Source organism: Macaca fascicularis, chromosome 7 (genome assembly GCF_037993035.2).
Source record: "Macaca fascicularis isolate 582-1 chromosome 7, T2T-MFA8v1.1".
Taxonomy (NCBI): Eukaryota; Metazoa; Chordata; class Mammalia; order Primates; family Cercopithecidae; genus Macaca; species Macaca fascicularis.
In genome coordinates this window covers 23,915,669-23,943,100 of record NC_088381.1, presented here as the reverse complement: position 1 = coordinate 23,943,100, position 27,432 = coordinate 23,915,669, and the positions used below count along the sequence as shown (strand labels likewise).

Here is a 27,432-nt window from a genome sequence, read left to right as displayed (position 1 = left end):
ATAGAAATTGTCACTTTTGTTTGAAATACATTTGTTGAAAGGGTGTGTTTTTTTTTTTTTTTTTTTTTCTAAAGGGCACTTCGGTCATTTTTATTTAAAATAAACTAATTAAATTTTTCTTTCTCATTTGCCTCTCCATGACCTTTTGGGAACTTGGAAATTAAATTTTCTCCTAATATTTTACTTTCCAGCTTGGCAAACATTGACACTATTTTAGATTCTGAACAAAGTTGAGAAAGCATAGATTTGTTTTTAAAAATCATTTCAATTTTGAAACAGGAAGTGATAATGATTCTGGAGATTTATCTGCTGTGGTACGAGCTTTACTTTTTCTTTTTAAATGAATTACAAATGAGACGGTAATGCAATCATAAAACAATCAACTAAAACGAACAAGCAAATAAAAAACTCATGGGGGTAATTTCAATTGTAAATACATTCATTTAAAATTTTAAAATGTTCATTTTGTTATTTAATAAATACTATTATTTGACATGATACCACAATAAATTAATGAACAGAAATTGAAATATCTGTTATTAAGAAGACCAAATTAAAATTCCTATTAATGGAAATAAAACAAAGTAAAGATCTCCAAAATGTGCCAAAGAGAAGAAGTAGATCAAACACAATTTGCTATGGTAATTTAAAATTGTTTTCATGCTCAATCACATAATCATGTTAATCATGTAATAAAAATCTTCCAGAAGTTTTAGAAAATATTATTTAAAAAATAAACCCAAAAACATCCCGTTAAAATTCAAGATTTTTTTCCTTAAAAATGTTAGTATTTTTTAAGATAAAAGAAAGGTTTTATTATGCTATGTACACACTACAAAAACCACTAATTGCATGTGGTCTTATAATTTTTGAAGACAACACCATAGGTAGATAAAACAAATATTTCTTATTCCCCCATGTAAAGATATAGACTGGAGCTTAGGAACATAAAGTAATTTGCCCAGATTACACAGATGCTAAATGTCAAAGCTGCAACCTGAACACAAGTCATGTGACTTTGAGTCCATTTTTGTTTGTTTGTTTGTTTGTTTTTTAGTTGATAAACACACCCTTAACTCAATTCCTCCAAAGTAGTGAGGATAGGTTTCTATATGACTGAATGGACGTTGAAGAGCTCCTTGAATAAAATTATTGATTTGCCTCATCATTATTATCATTAGTTAGTTTTGTTTTGTTTTAATTTAGTGCTTGCTGCTATGAAGAACTCAAAGAGTGATGAAAATTAAGTTCTGGTCCAGGCTTTAAGGGACTAAGAGGTTAGCAGGGGAGTTATCCAGGAAAAGAAGCAGTAACTGAGGTCTATGTATGCACAACACAAGACACCAACACTAAGTACCAATGGCCTTCAAAAAAGACACGATCAGCTGGGAACTGGAGTGAACAGCAATTCAATGTTTGGTTTTTGTCTTAAATCAACTATATTGAGGTATAATTTACATACAGTAGAATGCATCCATTTTTAGTGTACTGTTCAACCACTAAAATCAAGACCAACAGCATGTCCATTGCCTGCAAATATTGCCCCCGGCTTTTCCTCAGTCAATTTCTTCTCCCACTCTTGGCCTCATGTGACCAGCAGGATTTGTTTAGACAATTGGGAAAGTGCAAAGAGGGTAAAGGAAAAAGTGAGAACAAAGGGAGGACTTAAATCAGATGAATTCCTCAATTGTTCGAATTCCAGGTTATAAACCTAAATAAAATTTTTCAGACCAGGAGGCGAAAATGATTTGGGTTTGTGGGGAAAGGGACAGCCACCTGCTCTCCTGTGTAACCCTATTCCTTCCCCAAAGTCATTTTCTGGTTTCTCACTCCTCACCCAGTCACCAACCTTAGGCCCATCTAACACTTATATTTATCTATAGGATAAAAATGGTACCTGTAGGGCTCTGTAGTATTGGGAAGCTGTGATTGATGTGGATCACACTGGTAGCTGCAACCACCGTCCTCCATGTCCATGCATCCTCACCAAGATTCTACTCAAGTAGTTCTCAGACTTCTGGGGGTCACAGGCCTCTTTGAGGAAGTTTTTGATAGCCCAGTAGTATGCACATCAACCATTTCGCATTCAATTTCAGGTTCACAGGGCCCCTGAAACCCATTCCCAGAATCCCAAGGCTGTACTTGGTGTTCAGGTAAAATCCTTGCCATAACCTGTGTTTTCTGCACCTCCTTTCACTGGACAAACTAGGTAGATAGATCTCATACCCTGCAAAAGCGATCAGGAAAGACTCTGCATCACTGCTGTTAAGCCTCACATTAGCACTTTTGCTGCAAAGCAGGGTTGTCGATTTTTTGGTTTTTGAGTTTTTTTTCTTTTTTTTTTTTTTTTGCCTTTTATAACACTTTGTTCTTCCTTTGGATTGGAAGTGGAGACTTCCACTACTTTACACAGGGAAATATTGTTCTGAGGCAAAGCTTGTGGGGAAGGCAGTGATGTGTGGCCTATTGAGAATCAATGCTTCAAAAGATGGAGAGAACACAGGATATTGCAGGGTTCCCTTGGTCCTGTTTTTCCCCAGTAACAATGGCTGAATGCCAAGAAAGTCACAGACCTCTCCAGGTATCCCCAGTATGTTCATATTTCAAGTGAGAAGGGACTGGATTGTACCTTTATGCTCAATATTCTAGGATCCCTTGTCCTATTCCCACCTTCCCTTAAGTCAAACTACCCTTCCACTTTTATAATTGAAATAAAATATGCGGGACACTTGAGGTCACCTTATGAGATATCCAGCACACACATTCGAAAAATCTAGACATTTGAAAAGCCTGTAAAACTGAGAAATGCCCTGACATGTAAACAGTTTGAAGAAGTCAGCTTCTGAGGAGAAAGCTCACCTCCTTTAAGTCATGCCTTCACAGACACCTCTGCCATGGGGACACACTGCTCTGATTTAGTGACCAGTTGACTGTAAACACACTAACAAGGTGAGGTGAGTTTGTTAAGGCCTTAGGGACAGTAAGAGGCATGGTGATGTCCAGATCAGTACACTGGAGGTGGGAGCATTGCATTCCAGTATCATCGAGCACATCCTAGGCAATGAATAAATGAGTATGTCTGGAATGATTGCATGAAAAGAAGGAAATTCTGTGACATTATCTGGTCACAAAAGGGAGAACAGGAATGAAAAAGTTACATATTTTGGTTTATTTTAATAGAGATTATCTTATCTATTTAACATGCATTTAATGGGAGCCCACCTTGGAAGGGTCTTTGCCTGTGCAATGGGCTCTGAACTCATTCTGTTTACTTCACTTCCAATCCTATTTTTTAAAGGCAATTAGAATGATGCCCAACTATCCCTTATGTACAAAAGGTCAGCTGCTGCTTAAAATAACTCTTGCTAGCATCACAGTTGTGGAAGTCGAGATGTGTCTCTGAGAGTTTCCCTAATTCTCTGTAACATTTTAAAATAAGTACTCAGGGACGGCTAAACACATAACTTGTCATCTAAATACGCATTTTGAGACTTCTAATACTTATTATAAATATGTATTTAGGGATTTTCTTGCAAGAAATAAAGAGCTTTATAATAACTCTTTTGGAAAGACTGTGCTCTATTGCATTATATGTCTCTTAAAAAATTCATGATATTTTACTGATAGACAAGGATGTCTGATAAGAGATGGTAATGAGATACTGTCAGTAAGGCATGGAGAATCTCAAATTCCACGTACGATGTGAAGCCTCATTCTTCATAAAGAAAGACAAGGTCTTTGGTGGGAAGCTCAGGATACTTTGGCTTTTGTTTTTTTTCCCCATAAATAATGGAATACAATTGCTCATATGTCAGCCCCATAAATGGACAAACACAATTGATATGAACTGGGTCATCCAGGTTCAAGGCAGTCTGTGAGAGGAAGCCTTTTCACAATTCTACAAAAGAGAAAGAACCTGTCTTCAGATGCAGATAGCCAAATGCAGCAAGTTCCTACCTAGGTACCTGTAACCCCTTCTCCAGTCAGACCCTCTTGTTTCAGACCACACACACCCTAAAATTGTCTAGACCAATGGACACCAGCAGTTTTTTTATTACGGACTCCACCAGTGCAATATTTTTATAAACATACCTCCAGTACTGTATATTTATTTTCCAACTCTTAAGTTACATATATTGAATACTGGTAAAGCTTAATTAATTTTTGTATTTCAATAAAACATGAGAATATGTGCTAATATTTTCCTTCATGCTTCAATAAATCGCCAGGTTCCTGGGTTTTGGGAAATCACCAAGACAGGAAGCATGCTCACTTACTACGTCCTGTGTAGGACATTTCTTGCTTCATCAAAGTCTCTTCGGAACATGCATAGAAGGGTGTCAAAGCCTGTGAGTCATGGTGACACATGTTAGCAATTCTCTTTGATGATCACAAGAGTAGCTATGAATGGTGGAGATGATGCTTTTTCATGTTTGTTTGCCAGAACAAGATTCTGGGTGAACACAGCACCATGACTCCCAGAAAGTTCTGAACAGAGTGGAAGGATGAAGAGGATTTTCCACAGCCCCCTGCTTGAAGTACAGGCAGGGGCCGTTCCAGAACAACGATGAAGACCGAGTCCTCTCGCTGGGAGAAGATATTCACCTCAGTGACTTCTACAAGAAGAGCAGGTCCCTTCTCAATGAGGATGCTCTTGTAAACACGGCAAAACTTTAAAGCAGGACCCTTACTTCAACCCCATTTGATTCTCCTTCTGCAGCCTTTTCCCCTCTCTAAGTAGACTGAGTCGCCATGGACCTCATTTCTTTTTTCTCACAACAAGGAGGCCCAGCTTAGGAAAATATTGTGATAAATAGATTCATCCATCCATTTATTGGACAAATATTACTGAGCTCCAACAAGGTGCCAGGTTGAGAAATAAGTGATGGATCAGGCATTATTCCTCCAAAGTCTAACTGGTTAAAGTGTGTGCCCCATCGCTAATGGATCAGGTGTCAATAACCAGGTCTCCCAAGCTTTACTGAGGCTGTGCCACAAATCACTGAAGCCTCACGAGACAATTTCTATTCATGTCTTGGACCAGATCAGCTGTGCCTGGGTCATACTGAGATTATTTTTCTGGAAAATAGTCAGCTTTTCTCCATTTCATTGTCACACAGGCATGAACAAAGATCCTGGCACAGGTGTCATGGTACAATGGCATTAATGTTTGGATTGGGGGTATGTACAAAGGAATGGAGAACCATAGAAGGTGACAAGTAAGTGCAGAAACAACACAATGAACAGCAGCAAGCCAGCCTGTGCAAAGCCAATGGCAGGACACCCATCAGCAAATGTGGCCTCTGTGACCTTACAAAGTACATTGTAATTGGGTGGGTTTCTGGGTGAGTACATTGGAAAAACCAAACTGCTTTTCCTCTGATGTCGTACCACAACCACCAATAAAGAAGACATCTGTGACCAAATGTGTAAGGGTTTTCCCACACACACCAAGTGAGCAATCATTTCTTTAGCAGATACCAGCTGGGCATCCTCCAATACAATTCAATTCTGGCAATGTCCATCTGGAGGTAGCCTCGAATCACACAGGTTGAGGACTTAGTGTCACAAGACTGAGCACCACATCTATGCAGATCACAAGCCCTAGGCTATTTTGCCTGTGCTCCTAACCAACCAGCAATAAATTGGGGTTCCCACTGCCCCCTCCTTGGGTTTGATTAATTTGCTGAAATGGCTCACAGAACTCAGGGAAACTCTTACATTTATCAATTTATTGCATAGGATATTTTAGAGGATACAAATAAACAGCCAGATGAAGAAATATATAGGGCCATGTCTGAAAGGGTCCTGAGCACAAGAGCTTCTGTCCCTGCGGAGTTGGGGTGTGCCACCCTCCAGGTGCGTGGATGTGTTCTTGTTCACATTCCTGGAAGAACCCTTTGGCTATATGCAAGCTCCCCAAGCCCAGTCCTTTTAGGTTTTTATGGAGGGCTTCATTGCATAGGTATGATTGATTAAATCATTGGCCATTGCTGACAGACTCAACCTTCAGCCCTTCTTCCTTCCCCAGAGGTTGGGGGTGGGATGAAAGTTACAACCCTCTAATCTTGGCCAGGCCTCATCTTGAAGCTGCCTAGGGGCTACCAGCCACGAGTCAACTCATTAGACTACAAAACAACACCTAGCACTTTGAAGATTCCAAACAATATCATACTCAGTTTCTCTGAGAAAGGAGATGTTGACAAAACTGAGATGATCTTGAAGGCTGGGCACAGTGCCAGGATGTCAAAGCAGGAACACATCCCACTGGAGAAGAGTACCTGCCCAAGAACGAGGCAAATGCCCTTCAGCATGGATATGGCAGGGGTGTTCCCACGGATGAGGTTCCAGAAGGAGGCCAGGCATGAGGCAAGGAAAAAACCTAGGAAGGCCCTGTGTGTCATGTCGTGATTTCTGGATGTGTCCTGCGTGCAAACAGAAATCACTGAAGGTTTTTAAGAGGGGAAATACATTTTATAATGCATTGGGCCTGCTGAACAGCTTATCTCTTTGCTGGCCATTTTAAAAGACTCTTCAAATTCACTACAACAGACATATGATATTCCCATTTGCAGCTTTCGTGAAACATTGTTAAAATTAAGGTGGGTGATGCTCTGTTTAATTTCCAGCACACCAGCTGTAACTCCATTGTTTCTTTCCCTTTCAGAAGGATGCAGGACAGATTTCAAGCAAATATGGTAGATTTATTATAAAAATAACATTGAAAAGAAAAATAAACAATTTGTGAAGTTTACTACTGAATTACTATTAGTTAACTAAACACCTGCTTTACACCAGATTGAGGCCTGTCACTGGATTATGATAGTGAGTGATCACCAGTGTTTTAAACATATATTTGCATTAGTAGACCCTATTTTAAGAAGTCTAAACTTCTATCTTGTTTGTTGAAAAATTGGATTGTATGCATAATTTCTCTATATAGTGTATGCATACAATTTAGCAATGCAATTACAGAACATAATAATATGTGCACTAACACAAATATAATCATATTCATCCTTGAGGCCCCTAAAGAACAGAGCATCCCATGCCAGGCCCCCAACTGGTACGGGCTGACTTCCCCCAAGGCTTGTGGCCCTTTCTCCCAGGTCACCCTCACAGTGGCTAAGAAGAAGTCACCTCTTCTTTTAGAAATGATCATTGCCTCCCTGCTGCACCTAGCAGGGTGGGAGTGGGGGTGGGGGTCAGGCTGTCTGGAAGAAGTAGACCAGCAAGCCCACCCTTCTAGGGCAGATGGACAGCATGAACAGAGGCGGGTGAAGAATGAAGGACGTGTGCATGCAGGGATGAAAACTGTCGTGCATATCTATTTTATTTTGCATAAGGATTACACATTTTCCTTGAGGGGGAAGGGAAGAGGAAGGTGATCACTGTGCATTTATCATGAGTCCAAAATGATTTTAGGTTTAAGCCCCATCCCCCAATCTGTGTTGTGTTGCCAGCATGTGGCTGATGTAACTGCGTCCGAGGTGAGCTGTCGCACACTTTGAACATAACCTTTTGAAAGTGGCGATATTTGTCACAGATATGGAGCGTGAATGGGGTACATGAACATATGCTGAGGGGGAGGACATGCCTTGACTTCTAAAATACCATCTTTTTTTTTTTTAAGTTGAAAATTTAAACTAGAATAGTAAAAACTAAAAAGTGAAAAAAAGCCTCTTCCTAAACTAAAAACAATCTAAACATTTGATAAAAGGGGAATGGTTCAGCAATAGGTAACACATAGAAAGAAGGAGTGTTATGCAGCTGCTAAAATTAGTGCTAAGAAAAATTCTATGTTAAACCACAAGTGTAGAGGTCAAACTGGTATATGCCATAATTATCAGTATGTGAAACAGATGCGGGTATGGTTAAGCCCCAAGCAGGGATACGTTAAAATGAAGAGTTGTTGTATTACTGTGGTGGGATGGTGGGTACATATTGCTTATTTTCTCTCTTCCCTGTTTTCCACAAGTTTTCTTTACAGACAGTATCGTAATACAATGATAATATCATGATCAAATTGATACAGACAGAAGACAGGGAAATACTGGGTAGAAGAGGGCGGTAACCTGGCAGAGGCCCCACCCAAAGCCTGGAAACTCATGGTCTTAATTGAGAACAGGCATTCCTGTTTTCTCACTCAAATGTTGCCTTTTGACCCACCACATCCCCCGCCCCCTCCTGTACCCATATAAACCTCAAACCATAGGCTCCATGGAGAGAGACAAACAGAAGAGCAGAAGCATGGCAGAATGGCAAAGCAGAGAGAAGAAAATGAGTGTCTGAATCCCAAGAGGAGTTTGGCTGGGGATGATTGAAGAGAAGATCATTTGCTGGATGGCCAAACTCCAGGGGAAAAATCATCTTTCCACTCCATCCCCCTTCCAGCTCCCCATCCATCCAGCTGAGACCCGCCTCCACCACTCAATAAAACCCCCACATTCATCCTTCAAGTCTGTGTGTGACCTGATTTTACACTGGACAAGAACCTGGGTACCAAGAGGGCACTGAGTTGGTTAAGACGTCTGTGGATGGCAAAGCTAAAAGAGTGCTCTGTAACACATGCCCACATGGACTTTGGGAGTTACAGGCACCCACTCCTAGACACCACCATGGGCAGGAGCCCAAAGTGCTTGCTCCGGCTCCTGCACCTGCCTGTCTGCGTGTTTCCATTCCTGTAAGGGGTATGAGCATATGGTGGCCAAAAAGACAAAAATCTTTATCCTTTTTAATATTATTTGAACAGGAATTTTGTCTGACTTAGAGTAATTTTATTCCTTTCCCAATAAACTAGTCTAGCTCATTCTGGATGTAACCGAGTATTTTCCCATTATCTGTGTAATGATGTATTCTTCTGAGACTTACTCAAAGGACTGAGGGAGCAAAGCAGCCTTCATACTTGAAATTTTATCCTGGCCTCATGAGCCTGATCTTAGCTTAAAGAAAACCTGCTGACCCCAAACTCTCAGCTTTACTCCCTAGCACTTTACTTCAGGCTTACAATATCCCATCTCCATTGAAAGTCATCCTTGCCCATTTTAGCTATTATGAACTTTCTCCTTTGTGAATATCCACAGCCTGTCAGTCCTACTTATTTGGGGGTCACAATCTCCTCTGTATTGTTAGTAACTGCATGTGTCGGTGTGTATGTGCATGTGCACATGATTATAAACTCCATAAGATTTTGTATACTTCTCATGACTTGCTCCTCACAGTGTCCTGCAGATGGTAAACAGACACAGGAAAAAAGGTCCAAGATATAATTATTGAGAGAGACAATGGCCTATTTGGTCACATTTTAGCCAGGTGGCTTACTCTAAAGGTAGGTGATTCACTGGTTAGGATTCTGACCACATCCCCAAGACACCATGACTGTTTTCTAAATCATCATTTTTTTAAATCATCATTATTAGCAATCTTTGCACTTATTTTGGTCTAGCAATGGTGGGCTATTAGAAAGATACTGTTCTTAGATATACTAAGAAGACAATTTTCCATGGTAGGTGGTCACCATTCATTAATTTCCCAAAACAGCCTGATGTCTTTTTCCCAAAAAAGCCAAGGGGCTTCTGAAGTTGCTAAAGTTTGGTAATTGTATATTGATGAAAAGTTATCTTTAAAAGTTACTTTTGCATTTACTTTGATATTTTCTACTGTATTCCAGCTGTTGATTACTGCAGTAAAAATCACCCCCTGAGGCTTTAAACAATAATCATTTTGTTATCTCCAATGGTTTGTAAGAAGTAGAGATTTAAGAAGGTCTTAGCTGGGTGGTTTTGGCTGGAGTCTCTCATCTGCTGTCAGATGGTGAGTGGAGCTGGGACATCGGGTGTGAGAACATCTGGGAGATGCCTGGGCATGGCTCTCTGTTCTTGTAGTCTTGGGACCTCTATATGGCAAAGTGGAAACTGTATTGCATCTTACAACCTAGTCTCAAAAGTCATTACAACTATTTTCTATTGGCCAACACAGTTATAACAGCTTGCCAAGTTTCAAAGAGAGGGTACACAGATTCTACCTCTCAATGAGAGTTGTGTAGGGATAGGAGATACTGTTGTAGCTATAAAGTTTTTTTGGAAAATACCATCTGCCACAAGGTAACATATCTATCATTACATTCCATGTGATTAGAAATCATTTTCATTTGCTAAATTGGAATGCATTTTCCTGCCCTCAATGGCAGAAGGCGGCTAATTTTCTAGTTGGTGCTCTGCTGTAATAATCTGAAACTACTCCTGGTTAAAGAAGGATTTGCCTGTCTGGGTTCTGGAGAATACTTGTTTGGTATACATACCTAAGGCTTAGAGGGAAGTGGACAATAAATAATGCCTCTAGTTGATTTGAAATTCATAGTCATCTATAGGTTTTAGGATACTATGAGTAGCAGCAAGCTTTTCTCTATTTCACAACAAAGCTTTTATCTTTTTCTTTTTTCTTTTCTTTTTTTTTTTCTGAGACGGAGTCTTGCTCTGTCGCCCAGGCTGGAGTGCAGTGGCACGATCTCAGCTCACTGCAACCTCTGCCTCCCGGGTTCACATCATTCTCCTGCCTCAGCCTCCCGAGCAGTTGGGATTACAGGTGCCTGCCACCACGCCCGGCTAATTTTTTGTATTTTTAGTAGAGATGGGGTTTCACCGTGTTACCCAGGATGGTCTCGATCTCCTGACCTCGTGATCCGCCTGTTTCGGCCTCCCAAAGTGCTGGGATTTCAGGCATGAGCCACCGCACCCGGCCAACAAAGCTTTTTTCTATACAAAGAATCAACACCCACAAAAGATGACTCTGTCACGGTGCACTGAAAAGGAGGCCATGGCAGAAAGACTGGCAAATGCACTTCCAATCCAGGCATTCCAGACCTGAACAAATAACAGTAATATGTACTTATATAGCACTTTCCAGTCTGAAAGATGGCTAGTAACCCAAACAATGTCAACATAATATTTAGAGCTTTAAACTGTGAGAAGCACATCCACAGATGTTGCTGTTTATGCTACAGCTATCTAAGGCAGGCATTACCCTCAGTTTTCATGAGGAAAGAGAGAGGCCAATGCAGATCAAATGGCATAGGTCATATGACTAGCTGGTGGCAGTGAGCATGAATAAGGACTCAGGATCCCTAAATGCAGGCTAAGGTTCCTTCCTACTTTGCATCATAGAACAGATATAAAATTTTCCATGACAAAAAAGAAAGAAGAGGCAGCCAAGTCTCCCCTTTCCGTACATCACGGAAGGTATCCTTCTCAAGGGTGGTTATAGCCCACTGTCCCACATAGGAAGAGCAGGGTGAAGGATCTAAGTGTCTCAAGGATTGACAAGTAGGTCACACATCTTGGAAATAGTGGAGACTCTCAAAATTTGACGTGCAGCATATAAGGAATATTATTAATGTATTTTAAAGACTTGAATGGAAATATTGTCAATGTATTGTGAACACAAACTAGGTTTGATAGGCACTCAAAATCTTTTCCCAAGCTATTTACTCTAATTATAATATACCGAATGAAATTAGAACGAATTTAGCTGCCTTTATAACATTATAAATTGTATACGATGAAGGAGGTGTGGTAAACTTGCTGGAAAGCACTCATGATTCATGGATTAAAAACCTGGTGAAATATCTCATTGAGTTATAATAATATCAATAATGAACTAAGGAACTGGAGGTTGCAGGAGATCTCTGAGTATAGAGATGTGGCAGCCACCCACCCATACTCCATCCATCCTGACCCAACCAACCACACGGAAATCAGCCATCTACAGGCTACAAATGCTTTCTCTGCTCCACTTCTTGGATGAAAGACTTCATATTAACAGATATTCATACAATATCATGGTTGGAAACACATTCAAATCAACCTCATTAAAAAAATAAAATGTATTGATTATGATTCCATAAAACATTTCAGTATACTGGAATCTTCTAAGGCCAGTTCTTTTCAAAAAACTGGGATCTGCTGTTGCCAAAACTTATGCAGTATCTATGGTTGAAAAGACAGCTGTGTATTTTGAAACTCCTGCCTGTAAACATTTAGAAGACAAATGGTACATCAAGCTATTGTATAAATGAAATTGTGACTACATTCTTTCACAGTCATAAACATATCATTTGTCTTGCTTGTTGTTAGCAGGAACACTCCATTTTGTCATTTGTTTCTACCCTCCCAACGTACATTACAAATTTATCTTTACTTTTGACTTTTGTCCACTTTGCTTTCTCCCCAGCATTATTTACTTCTCTGTTTAACTTGTCTTTCACCTTCCAGATGATTATTTTTTCATTAAATGTCAATGACAAGATGAAGAATATGTTTTTGGAATTAGAAATGATTGGTCAGGAACTAGAAACACTTGTCTGGAAGGACATGTGATCTATTTAGGTGACACAGTTCAAATAAACATGAGAAAGACCAAAAGAGACTCATAAAGAGATACAAAATAGTGTGCAAAGTGAGTGTTTAAAAGCGAATAGGACACGATTTAAGATTAACCCCACAAGGCTGCCATGGTAAGGTTAAGTGTCAAGTGGAATGTCAGAGGAACGGTAACATTTCAAAGGCAAAAGGAAGAAAGAGCAAGTTACACACAAGGTGAGGATAAATAGATGAGCCTGGTTGTAGCGTTTGGTCTCCTAAAGGTCAAAGAAAGAATGATAAATATAAATCCTAGCAATAGATCCTCCAGCAGATTCCAAAACAATGTGTCACAATTCTCATTTTCTTGTTTCCTTTCTATGTGCTAAACTATTCGAATGCATATATTCTAAATTGCCTTCATGTCCTCACCACTAATGTTTTTCAGCCAGGCAAACTGGCTGCATTTCTTATTGATCAACACGAAATCCTCTATTCTGTTCCCGAGTTCAGTCGCTTCTATGTTAAGTCATCTTTCAACACACCCGTGTTATTTTTTTTTCCTTACTTTATCTTCAGCACCATGGAATATTTGCTTTTCTTTCTAATTTGATGCCTGTCAAAGTCATCCTAAAAAGTGGTTCTTCATCTCCCTCATGCATCAATGGCAGTTCTCTTCTGAAGTTTAGCTAGGGGTCTTGTGTTCTTTCCCCAGTGCTCTGTTCCTTTCCAGCTAACAAATACCACTAAAAACATGCTTGCATCTGACTCTCCCAAGGCAATCGTCAGCCCGGTATTTCTTACTGACTATAGCTTTTTGTCACACAGATTTCTTGCCAATAACTACTGAAATATAAACACAGACAAGCTCATCCTAAAATCCCTATCCCTGATTCGCTGCAATGCCCACTGTCATGTCATTGTTTGGCTTTATTGATGGTGAGGATAATCTCTTGCCTCCTGTGTCCTAACTCACGGGAGGCCATCTTTTAAGTTCTCTCTTTCATTTCTCCATTCTGCCAAGTCCCTGTATTTCTCTCTTGCTCATATGTCTTAGACATGTTCCTTCCTCTATTTCTAAAACCACTGCTTTCATCCATTCTCTAACATGGGCACAACCATCCTAGCATATTCACAGCCTCCCTGGTTTCCATCCTTTTTGCTCTTCCAAGTTCAACTTTTCCAGCATGTGAGCCACTTGCTTTTATGTAACCTTCCAAACTCAACCTAAAGTATGTGCTCCATAAATGTTGGAGACTGACATTTCCTGTCACTTGAGACTAGGTCTCAGATACATTGTATTTTTTTTTCCTCTTTTTCCTTTAGTGCCTGAAATGCTTTTTCAAATGAAACTACCATGTATTCAAATTCCTCTTGGCAATTGCGATCTTCCGGAAAATTTTTTTTGCAGTATCCCAGTGAAGGATTTTTACAAATTTAAGTGAATCTGGCTTTCTTGAGACCTCAAGTGACTTTTCATCTGATTGTTATTGTCTGCTTAACTTGGCCTCTAAACCCACAGGGTAGAAATTAGGTATAAAGTGTGCAGCTGTGAGAATAGCATCAGCACTTAGTCAATAATACACTGTCTGCTTTCAGCTCTGCCTTTGCAAAGTGAATGAGAAATCCCACACAGAAAAGCCTGTAATGAAAAGATACACCATGGCCCAGAGGATATTGTGCAGATCATATCATCACTTAGGTCACATGATAAATTCTCTCTGTAAAGGAGAGTTCACACATCCAGAGAAGAAAGTACATTCAAAATTATAGTGTTGGCACAGCTCAGGCCAAATTGTATCAGTTGTTTCTAGTAACTATATAAACAGAAGCACAGAATCTTGAGTATCTTATAATTAAAGACTTCTACGGGCCTGATGTGTATAAATACACAGACTGTAAGTATTGAGTTTATATACGTTTTTTAAAATAGAATTGAGCTGACTCACAAACATTGTTAAATACGTACACAAAGTACTCACTTTTTGGTATATAGCTATTGTTTGGTTACAAAAATAAAACATTGCTAATGAAATAAATTTCCAGGTATATGCTCACACTAATTGGCACCATGCTCTAATTATAATATGTGAAGAATACAAGGGGATTCCCTTCTTCCTTCATTGCACAGAAATCAGAAATTAAAAATTCACAAAAGCTACAGTTCTCAGACGACTTTTCAGCTTATCTCTTTTAGCTGGTGAACTCAAATGTCTTCATTCTTTCTCCTTCTGCTCTTCCCTCAAATGTCATCCCACCACACCAACTGTTTACCAGCTGCAAGGTATTTGCTATTTGCTGGGAGATTGCACCACATAAAATTCATTTGTTCACTAAATATTGATTGTGCATCTGTTGTGCGACAGATTCTGTTCCAGACATTTGGGATACAACAGTGAGCCCAATCAAAAACCTTTCTCCCGCATGGAGTTTAAATTCTAGAAGGAAAAACAAACAATAAATAAAATGAAGGAGAAAATTACCTGAAAAAGCAGAAATAGGTAGACCCAGGGAAGGGGCAGGTGCAAAAGATCATGGCAGGCCCTTTAGGGTGATACCTGAGCAAACTTGTAGGAGATGAGGGAGCTAGCCATCTGTGGAAAGAAGATAACCAGAAGAAGGACAGCAAATGCCAAGATCCTGGGGCAGAAGCCATGTAAGGTGGGTTTCAGGAACAGCAAGGAAACTAATCTGTAGCATAGTGAACAGGGGGTGGGAGATTTTAGGAGAGGAGAAGAGATGGGTAACAAAGAGTTAAATCTCAAAGGACATAGTAGGCTATTACAAGTATGTTGGCTTTTACTGTGGGCAAGGTGAAACTCTGTAACGGGGATTTTCAGCAGAGAAGTAGCTCTATCTGATCTATAGTTTAAAAGACCACTCTGGCTGCTGTATTGAGATCGGTTCTAGGAGATCATGAGACAAAGAAGAGTGATGATTTAGGAGGCTATTGTAGTCAAGAGATGATGGTAGCCTGTACCAGAGTGGTGTAATGGAAGCCATGAGAAGTGGGAGGATTCAGTACACATTCTGAATATGGAGTCAATAGGATTTTCTGACAGATTAAATGTGAGATGTGAAAGAAGAGCGGTGTCAAGGATAACTCTAAGAAGTCTGGGTGTGAGCAGCTGAGATGATGAATACAACAAGCTGAATAACCTTTGCGAGAAATATCAGAAATTCACTTTAGAACATGCAAAGTCAAACAATTCATTCACACAACCAAATTTTGTAGCAGTTATACATTGGGAGTCCCAAGAATGACACTACCTTTATAACCCCCTCCACCACACACACCAATTCATCCCAGATTTTGCCAGGAACTTAAGTCACAGCAAGGTACCAAATAAGAAAGAAAATTTCTATAACAGGCTCATGAATAAAATAATTTTTAGGAGGTTATTTTTGGTGCTTTCAAGATGAACACAAGAGAGAGAGCCCAAGGTTTTTAGTGAGGGTTACCTCTAGGAAAAGAAAATTTGTAATGATAGAAAATTAGCTGAATCACCTGCACCAGGCTATGACTCATACAAATCAATGCTGCACAGGTCTCCTGAAGGAGGGTCTCCTTTAGTCACAGGAAATGACAGTGATTAAGAGCCAGTCCAGGAGGTTGGTATCCAAGGTGAGAGACATTTCTTCTCACAGTTTAACTAACTAGATACTGCTTAGTTCCTTTGCTAATTTCAGACTGTTGTGGGTGGGGAATGATTTGGGATGAAGGAAAAGGATTAATATTATGTAGGCAACTGTTCTGAGGGAAATTTGCACAATTTACTTTCAGTCCAGCAGGAACTGAGTATTCAAAAACTTTTCTGACATGCTTGTAGAAGACTAATAATTTTGACACATTCATTCATTTAACAGTGAACTTTATTATTGCCTACTGTGAATCATAGGTTTTCTTAGTGATGGCAATAAAAATATCTTAAGACATGGCCCTTGCTCTAAAGATCACTGTGAACTTTTCAAGCCTGTAAGAGGCTAGATGTTCCCTCCGATAATCTGAATGGGCGTATAATACAATGGGCGTATAATAAAATCTTGCTTTGTCATCCAGGCTGGAGTGCAGTGGCACAATTGAAGCTCACTCCAACCTCGACCTCCTAGGCTTAAGTGATCCCCCCACCTCAGTCTCCTGAGTAGCTAGGACTACAGGCATGCACCACCATATCTAGGTTTCTTTTCTTTTTTTTTTTTTTTAATGGGATAGGACTACCCAGGCTGGTTTCAAACTCCTGGCCTCAAGGGATCTTTTGGCCTTGACCTCCCAAAGTGCTTGGATTACAGGCATGAGTCACTATGCCCAGCCTAAAATATCCATTTGTAATGTTGGCACCAAGTGATCATTTTTACTAGCATTTTCTGTATCATAAAATTAAGAACATTAAACTTCTACTTGAGGTAAATGTATATTAGTAATTTAGTGTCGTTAGAGCATCACAAATGCTATTTGTATTAGTCAGGTCAGGCTAACAATGACATGGTAACAAATAACCCCAAATCTCAGCACATTAATACAGCCAAAGTTTTTTTTTTTTTTTTTTTTTTTTTGGTGAGACAGACTTTTACTTTTGTTGCCTAGGCTAGGGTACAATGGCACAATCTCAGCTTATTGCAACCTCCGTTTCCTGGGTTCAAACAATTCTCCTGGCTCAGCCTCCTGAATAACTAGGATTACAAGCACCTGCCACCACGTCCAGCTAATTTTTGTATTTTTAGTAGAGGCAGGGTTTCACCATGTTGGAAAGGCTGGTCTCGAACTCCTCACCTCAGCTGATCCCCCTGCCTTGGCCTCCCAAAGTGTTGGGATTGCAGGTGTAAGCCACTGTGACGGGCCCAAAGTCAAATTTTTAATTTGTGCCACATATCTAATACGGTGGAGGGCTTTCCTCCATAGAGTCGCTCAAAACACCAAAGTGCTGGAGCACTCAACCCCCTCAGAACACAAGAGACTGGTTCATTAAGTGTGGATTTCTTCCTGCCTTAGCCTGAAAGTGACACTTCCCTTCACAGCCCACAGGCCAAAGCAAACCATATCGCCCCTACTAAACCACAAAGTATGGGGAAATACAAGGAGTATTTGGCAAGCCCTTGTCCTTTCTATGCTATCTTTTAGTTTATTTTTAAGGAAACTGAAACACAAGAATATGACTATAGGGTCTTAGTGGCCCAAAACATGATTTTTCTTTAAAGTATATAAAGAAATCAATGAAAAACAATATTTTTTAAAAATGTCTAAGCTCTCAATGAAAGGGAAAAGGGTAAACTTAACTCAGTCAGTAGTGCCTCTACCCAGAAAGAATACAGTATGAATCTTGCATCTCTCAAGAGCCAGAGCAGAATTGGCCATGCTGAGCTGGAGCATTTCAAGGGACCAGCACGCAGCAGCCACAGACTTCCCTTAGCTCAGAAAATGGTGAATGTGGCCCAACTGGGTAGGGAGCCACATGTCATTAGACTTGCCATGTGCAAGTCAGTGTTTCTCATCAGGGCCTTTGAGAGTGTATATTACAGGGCACAAGGAGGAAAAACAGAGTCTCCACCATTCTAGGAAGCCAAATATTGTCCTGGAAGATGGTGACAGAGTACAGCGAGAATCTACCCTATTGTACTAACAGTTTGGAAAATTACAGAATCAAAGATACGGATTGATGATTCATAAACCAGGCTGCTTTCGCAACTTCACAGGAATTCTAGACTGTTGTTTAGAGTATTTCCTGCTCCATTCAAAAAAATGGTGTTTTCAAGTAAGTTCTTTCAAGAAAAGCCCAGCTTCCCCACCACCTACTGTTAACCACAAAATCTATGAAGAATAAGTTAAAATATAGTGTAAAAAGAAACTGAAACTTGAATCCAATGTGATGTTTCCAACACGGTTAATTTTAAAATCTGGCCATTTTTTAAGAATTTACAATTCAGCGATTTATTTTTAACATTTATTATCTTCCTTTGGGATCAAGATAAAGCTGTCAAAGAACTGTGGTCTATGTGTGTGTATGTGTGTGTGTGCTGTTTCTGATGACCAGCTGTGTTTAGTCCCTCTTTAAGGTCAAAGGACGGCCCCATTTTCTTCCCATCTGGCATATTTCTTACAAAGAACACACTGATATAAACACACATATTCCTCTTGTGCACTAAGTCTCGTTCCTGGATTGATTCTGGGTTAGTCAATGGGTCCTCACATATGATTCAGAAGGAGCTATGCCATGTGGGACCACACATTATCCATTTGTAGAATGGATTCTATGTACTAGACATTATTTATGTGCTGTGTAGGATGCAAAATTGGATCAAATACAGACTTGACTCACAAAGTAGCTTCCATCAAATAGTGTATCACTTGCCTATAGTCTATGTTTCTGAAGACAGAGAAGTAAAAAAAAAAGTTGTATTTATATATCACTGATCATGGAAGCTTCCAAAATAAGGAAAACAGCAGAAAACTGTCAGGATAGCATGTAGCAAGAAAAGAGATAGAGTAGAGGGTGGAAGAAGAAAAAAAAAAAACCTGCTTTGACTCAGTTCACTTCTTTAGAGCCAGGACGCTCCTCCCTCCGCTTCAATTCTGTATCACCATCAACCTCTTGAATATTCCAATCTGCATGACCCAGAATGCACCCCTTTCAACAGGATTAAACCCCTCTTCCCAAACTGCTTCCTTCGAGCTTGCTTATTTCTGTCCATTTTTTCAGTATTCATCACCAGGCTCGAACCACAGAGTTACCTCAGTCTTCCCTTTCTCCTTCAGCCTCCAAATCTAATCACTCTGCCCAATGCTACTGCACACCGTTTCTCACTTTCTAATAACACTGACTCTCTTTCAGTGGAGGCCTCGTCATCTTTTACTTAGATCATTGTCATTGCGGCCTTCTCACTTTTTCTCTGCCACCTCGACACCACCGTTTATGATTTTAGCCAACTTTTGGAATTTATTGAGATGATGAAAACTTACATTACTTCTTGCTGAAAACGCTAACATTTAGTACGTAGAGGTAGTTACTGAAAGTCCATCTCCTAGTTTATATTTTCAAAAGCATAAGGGATCTCTGGATAGAAGATGATGCTTGTACTACTGGTGATTTCTTTCTCTTAATCTCTTCCACATCTTATAATTGAATTGATTGTGACATTTAAGCCACATTTTCTATTTACCCCATTGTGCTTTGGAAAGAGACTAAGAGTTATCCAGGAATTCCAAAGTTTTGGTGATGTTTTTCTATATCTGTAAATCAGGTATCTCCCATACTCCGCAACTTTAGTGAGTTTATTTTTCAAATTAATCATTAACCTCAACTAAATCTAGGTCTCAGAATGTGTGATCTGTAAAACATTGAATTGTAATGTTTGGCAGAAGAAGATTCTGATAAAATAAAGCAAAAAATAAATTAAATGTAATAGTCACATAAACAAGGGGTCAATTTTTATTGAAATCTAAAACCTGTTATTCTTTTGAAGCAAAATCATAGTTTACTTTAGCTGGAGAGGTTGACTGGTTAATGAAAAGTCATCAAAGTCTCCACTGTGGTTTTTATTGCTGTTATTCTGCATGACAATCTGTTGTTTAGAAGACACATTTTATAATGGCATACTTGGATATATGTCTAATATATAAATACTTGATGATAATGCCTCTAGATCAATAAATGTACAACATTTTATTAGTATTCCAGTAACAAATAATTGAAGAGCCTAATTCAAGTTTATCTTTGCATTGTCTATGGAAAGAGCTCAGCAACAGAAAGTAACAGCATAATTAAGAAGAAAGTGACAACGTCTAGAAAGAGCCAATAGCATTTATCAAAATTGGTAATTATGGCTTATAGTCTATAGACAGCTTATAAGGAGGGATATATCACTATTTATCAGCAATTAGCACACTGTCTGCCACAAAGGCTCAGGAAATTTTTGTGAAATTAGTAAAAATTTTTGAGTAACCTACAAATATGGGAAGGATTCCTTCACAAGTAATAAAATCATTTTACCCAATCTTTTAAAAGAAAAAAGCTCATTAAGTTTTTGATGAATCACTGACAGTGTAGTTTATTTTAGTCTGAAAAATAATTTTTACATCTTAAAAATGCACACTTCTCACCAAAGCAAAAATGGCTTACATTTAATCATTTGGACTTTCAGTTTTTCCACACAGTGGTTCTCCTAAGTGACGCTCGGATCCTAACTAGGAGTGGTTAATTACAGAGTTGCTTTTTCATCTCCAGTGTGGTCACATGGTCTTTTCAGCTCAGTTGCCTGTTCTGTTTCCTCTCAGACCAAGTCAAGTCACTTTGCCATTTTTTTTCTTTTTTGGGCTGAGCACTTACTAATTGTGTGTGTATATGTATATACATACGCATATATACACATATGCATAACACATATGTGTATGTATATATGTGTGTGTGTGTATGTGCATATAAATGTGTGTGTGTGTGTACATGGAAAGATAAAAGAAAAACGGGGAAGAGAGGGATAGAAGGAATCAGAGAACAATTAGGTTTTAATAAGAAAATTGCTTCCCCTTCTAAAATTTCACCAGTCTCAACAAAACTTACTTTTCATGTGTTTCTATTGACTTGTATTTATAAATCATGTTTATTCAGGAAAGCACTTTTTGTTCCTACTCTCTCTTCTTATCTCTATGTTATAAAGACAGAAGATGTAAGAACCATAACTATATAGTTTTACGACATGGACATTGTCTGTCCTGCCATTTATTTTTGGTGTGAGTATTAACAGGTCTGAAGTTGCTCTCAGCTCTTTTAGGGTTCACTAATGATTTTGTGAACACATAGCTCTCCTCTTAAAAAAGAAAAATATCTTTTTAGGTCTCAGTGCCTCACACATTGCTTGATGCCCTGGAACATCACCCCAGTCCAGCCATGTAACACTGCTGGTGGTTGGGGGTGGATAGTTAGAAGAAGAAAAAGAAACCATTGATACATCTATCACATTTCCAGGTTGTCTCAATGAATGCAAAGGCTTGTGCATACACAGAAGATACTTGTGAAGTAAATAAGAGGCTTATTTATAATTATTATCTTTGTTTCAACAGAAAACTGATATCTTTCAGTAACATAAGACATGATGTCACAAGCATTTTCAACTGTACTGTATCTGAAGTCTAAACTGTGCATTTCTTTTGTGCATGTGAATCAAGAGAAGACATTCAAAATAGATCACACAGAAAGCATTTCTGTGGGTGGCCTTGGAACTGGGACCAGCATGATTCACCCATATCCACATGCTAGACCTCAAGGGGCAATGACCAAATAGTGTTCCTGCTGTCCACAGTGGCAGTTCTGCCAGTCAACCCTATCTCCAGCCCACAACTCCATCCATGTCTACCAAGAAGGTATGATTAGTGAAAAAGCTGGAATCACTGTGGGAGGATGTAGGTTAGTCAAATAGTGGGAAGAGTTACAGAAAGAAAATTATTTTCATAATGAGGATATAAAAAAAGGGGTAGAGATTTGGGTTTGAAGCTATTTAGGCTCCAGGTAATGTTTGAAATGGTAAGGGAACTGTTTAAACTACAGTGTTATGCTCAAGTTGTGCTTTGAGTGTTAATTTGAAGGGCATGTTTCTAAACATATTTTAAATGGTTTATTATTTAATTTAATAAATAAAAGAATGATATTCAATTGTATGATAAAAGTCCCCTAAAACAAATATTATAAAGAGAAATCTTAAGACTCATATTATTATCTACCTTGCATACAAATAGCCATCCATCCTCAAAAATGAGACCATGAGCCCAATAGTTTTCATCTGTGTTCTTTGAAAAACAAAAGAATGTAGTTCAATCTAAATGAGAAAAAAAAATCTTATTTGAATCAAAAAGAGAATGTAATTTATCTAGAGTTTGTGGATTTTATTGATAGCTGTAGAAATGGCCACCATCTATGATCCAGGGGACTGGCTGCTACGACTTGCCTCACAAAAGAACTCCATGGCTGGGGCTCATGATCATATGAGCTTTGCTGGGCTTACCTGGGCTTCCCAGATGAGAAGCCTTGCTCCTGCAATTCATCACCTCCACACCACCCTATCTAAGAGGCTACACCGCTGCAATGGCAGAGGGATGGTGAAGAGTGAGGAGGGGTGGTAGCATTTGACTTGGTCTTGGTAGTTTTTCCATGAGATGACACCTGGACTTTGAGACATTACCTTGGGCCTGTGGGGGAATGGAGTAGAAATGGGGGCAGGGTGGCAAGTTATAACCTTGAGAGGAAACGTATGCTCCTTCTTTTGGGTCACTTTTCAAGTTTTCTTCCTGCCTGTCTGCTCTGTCTTAGTATTTCCAGGCACAGACACTGAACAATTTGACCTGCCACCTAGGAGACCCAGCCCACATTAGCCTGTCTCTGTGCCTATGTTTCTGCCCTTTCATCTACCTGAGTAAAAAAATATATTTTATTTTGGAGGAAGCACAGTTATTTTTCCCAGACCTGCCCCCAGTCTGGTAAGATGCCAAAGAAAGAAAAATACTCCCTGGATGATCACAGACAAAGGGCAAACACACATCAAGAAAGTGACAGAGTTTGCAGCAATCATGCAAATAAAAATGGGCCCCAAGGAAAAACAGGAGTGTTTCACTCCTCCTTTGTGGTAGATTCCTATGCTAATGAAAAGGAATTCTCTTTTTCTCTCTACAGCAGGGAAAATGGTTTTCCCTACTAAGGAAGAGATTTTTGGGGGAACGATGTGAGGTAGGAAAAAAAGAAGGATGTGTAAGGAATTAATGCTAACGTCCAAGAGTGGCTAGCATATTGCATTTTTATTATTTTCCCTCACTCTGAGAAAGTTCTGGCACCTCAGAGTACTCAAGGGAATCATTGCTGAATCAGGTTGGAAAGCACATAGGAGGAGCCTCTTACTTTCAGATGTAGTTGTATGGGTGCCTTATAGTGGAAGAACTCCAACCCAACATGTAAGATGCTTGGTCTGTGTTACATCACTTAGAGATGCAAGAAAGTAAGAGAAACTTTTCACAGGTGGCCACTCAGTTGCTACTGAGGTCCCCAAAGTGTAATTTTCTATTCAGTGAAGAAGGTCAACTGAGTTGATCACAAAAACTCTGAAAACTTTTCAAAACTCCCAGACACAAGAATAGACATTTTTTTAAAAATACATATATTACCTTTAAACACTCTTGAACCATTTTAATCATCAGTGGACTCTGACAGGACAGAGCACAGGGGCCCTTAACCACACTATACAATAATAGTTGATTCAGAAAAATACCATCTGCCCCACTGCATTCCTTCCCAGGCAATTGTTGGCTGGAGAGCCAAGTGCTTATGGTCAATGCATAATTTTATTGGTGTTCTATCGCCTTCCCACCAAATATACAACAGGGTGACAACATAATACACTTAAAGATATTGCACATCTAAGTCAGATAAAATCCCTCTTGGCAATTTACTCCAGATTTTTGAAGGACTGGCTAGATTCGTTCCTTGGTGACCTCTTGGAGCTTCATCTCATTTCCCTACGTAATAAAAATGGTATCTCACAGCTGTCTAACATTTTACTAACGTCCCAAACCTTTGTTTAATTCTTACAAGAATGCTAAAAAGAAAGCACCTCATTGTATAAGAGGACTCAGAAAATTTAAGCAACTTATCTGAGGTCACACAGGTAGTAAGCAGCAGAGCCAGCAATTGGCCAGCCTATAACTTCTAATGATAACCCTGGTGCTCTCCGCGTGGTATCATTGTTCCCTCTAGGTACCCGTGTCTGGGTGTTGGGCAGGCAACTCACACACCTCTCTTCTCAGGAAGCCTTCTACTCACCAGCACTTGCTGTGGTCTTAGTGGGATGCCCTATTTTACTGGAATTTCCATTCCTCCTTTTCCCTTCCTTCTTTCCTTCCTTCCTTCCTTCCTTCCTTCCTTCCTTCCTTTCCTTCCTTCTTTCCTTCCTTCCTTTCCTCCCTTCCTTCCTCTCTCCCTCCCTCCCTCCCTTCCTTCTCTCTCTTCCTTGCTTCTTTCCTCCCTCCCTCCCTTCCTCCTCCTCCCTTCCCTTCCCTCTTTCCACTTATTCTCTCTTCTATTTATCCAATTACATAACACATCTGTATTGAGTACCTGAGTACTGACAATATACAAGGTATGTAAATACCAATTGCCAGGGTGACAAAAATCATAAGACACCCATCCTATCCACTTTTTTTTTTTCCTTGACAGAGTCTTACCCAGGCTGGAGTGCAGTGGCGCAATCTCCGTTCACTGCAACCTCCACCTCCCAGGTTCAAGTGATTCTCATGCCTCAGCCCCCTGAGTAGCTGGGACTCCAGACCTGTGCCATCATGGCCGGCTATCTTTTTTATTTTCAGTAGAGACAGGGTTTCCTCATGTTGGCCATGCTGGTCTCGAACTCCTGACCTCAAGTAATCCACCCACCTTGGCCTCCTAAAGTGCTGGGATTACAGGTGTGAGCCACCACACCTTGCCCCATTTTACCCACTTTCAAGGGTAAATCTGCACCTAAAGACTTTTTTACTTCTCCATCCTTAGAACTCCTTTTGTTCTTGTAACTGCAGTTCATAGTTACAATTAAAAATACTTTGGTCTTATACAAAGCTGGACTTGACCGATTTATATTTACACCATGTGTTCATATTAGCGCTACAATGGGCTTGTAAAACCTTCGATCAACATACACTCATTATTCTTTTCTCTTTATATGTCATGGTGCTGGGCATACAATATGTGCTAAATAAATTCTCAGTGGTTGATTTATTTATCTTTGTCTCTATTGCAATATGAGCAGGTGGATGGACCATTTTACACCTAAATTTGTCTATATATTGTTGTTATTAATAATGTTCGGCTTCTTCTCTCTTTTTTTAATATTTTTTAAGGGTAGGTCTTTTGCATAACATGATGAAACACCTAAATCTTGCACATTTTCTGGTGAGCTATTTCAAAGTAATTTGTCTGAAAGCAATTTATTGGATTATCTTGTTTCATATACCCTATTCTATTTATCTTTTCCCTAAGAAGAATACACAATTTCTCAGCCTCCTCAGAGAAAGAGAGAGTAAGAGAACTTTGGTAAGAGAGTTTAGGAAATCAAGAAGGGTTCCAATAGGATAAATAAGAATTTCTTCACTACTTCTGGGACAGAACTCTTAAAGTTAATAACAATAATGATAAGGATAAATACCACACATGAGACTGCTTCGTGGATTACAAAAGGCTTACAAAAGCACTATCTCTTTCAGACTTTGGATTCAATGACCCACTGTGAGTTAGAGAAGATAACATCATTCCCACTTCATGGCAAGCTTAAATGGTATCCCCAAGGTCACATATTTAGCAAAGGGCAGGCAGGAATCTAACACAGGTTTTGCAATGTCACACCCAGTGACCTTTCCCAAGTGTACATTTCTCTTCCTTTTTGAAATAAATTCATTTAAGATATAAAAAATAGTATTTCTGAGATCAAGATTTTCCAAAGAATTTTCCACTGAATCGTAATTCCATGGGATGTTATAAAATGTGACAGAATGAAAAGGAGTGTAATAAGCTTGGAAAATGCTAAGCTAAAACACGTTAAAGTGTAATATTTCTCAACGCATTTAACCTGCTGCTGTGCATGGTTGCGTGCCGTGACTTGACTGTACATGAGTGCATAGCATCTTGCAGATCTAGTGACTGTGGACTATGCAGTATACGGCAGGTGTGTGTTTCTCAAACTTATGTGACCAAGGGATCACTCTATTGATCAACACCTTCTGCAGTTTGTATCCTAGAACACACACGATGGGCAATGCTGATCTCCATCAGTGCCTCCTTTCTCCCCATTAAAGTTCTTCACATTATGGATACTTGCAATGTCATGTCTTTAAATGAAATTAAATGATGCTATCACTGTAAATGAACCTTACTTCAATACAATCACAAAAGAAAATGCAAATATGTCTTATAACACCCTACTGGTATTTGAAATTGCATTTGGTACCTGACTTATTCATTCCTTTTTACAATAGTTTAACCCACATAAAGAAGCATGTGATTTCTACCATTTAAACCCTATCAGTAAAATGATCATTATGTCTTTTTAACGAAAATATTCTCTTCAGATTTATGACTTGCATCTGGCAGACAAAAACTGTGTAATTTATACAGTTCATTACCACAATTGTAACAAGAATAAAAATCACAGCAGCCCTTAGGATATTATAAAACATATTCAAAACTAGTCCTTTCTAGCATTGGGCTTTACTTAGGGGAAAAATATTTGGTATTATATTTGTATATGTGTGAGAGAAAGAGTTTGTTTCTATACCCTGTAGGGAGTACACATCGGGGATGTGCTATTATATGATAATGAAAATGTAAATAAAAGACCAAAATCTATCTTCAAATCTTTCCTTCTATATTCCTGTGCTTTTAAACTAGCAACTCTTGGGACAAAAGATTTTACTAGCAATGGTTCTAAGGCCCTATGCTTCCCTGTATAAAGACCACATCCTCACATACCCCACAATGTAGGACTAGAAGACAGGTGATTCAATTAATCCTAATACTTGCCTGCAGGGTACTGATGATCAAAACTATTCTGTTTTGCTCTGCATCAGAAGCTCTGCAGGTTCTTGTGATTAAATGGAGACCCATTAGACAACAACATCTAATAAAACAGAACAAAATAACAAAACTTTAGCACCAAAGCCATGTATGGTAGTACATGCCTGTAGTACCAGCTACAGGAAGCTAAGGCAAGAGGATTGCTTGAGCCTAGGAATTCAAAGGTAGCCTGGGCAACACAGTGAGATCTCATCTCTAAAAACATAAATTTAAAAAACTCTTGAACTAAGCTACTTCAGATCCTAAGTCATACAAAATCCATGCGTATATTTTTGTAGAATTTGGAAACCTATCAAAAATTCACACAAAAGGCTTTCAAGGCATAAGACAAATAGACAAAATAGCATTTATTAGTATATGGAGCATAACTAAGGAGTGTCTTATAGGCTGTTTCCCTTCATTATTACAAAACACCTACCTATGGCCAATATACACACAAAATCTCCAGCAGAAAATGATTAAAAGTAATTAGAACAGGTGTT

General features: G+C 39.2%; 1 protein-coding gene across 14 annotated transcripts in view; it reads right to left on the bottom strand.

Annotated features, from left to right (window-relative positions):
• SEMA6D (semaphorin 6D) overlaps positions 1–27,432 on the bottom strand; it is a 589,994-nt gene that overhangs the window by 328,826 nt on the left and 233,736 nt on the right. The window lies entirely within an intron of this gene.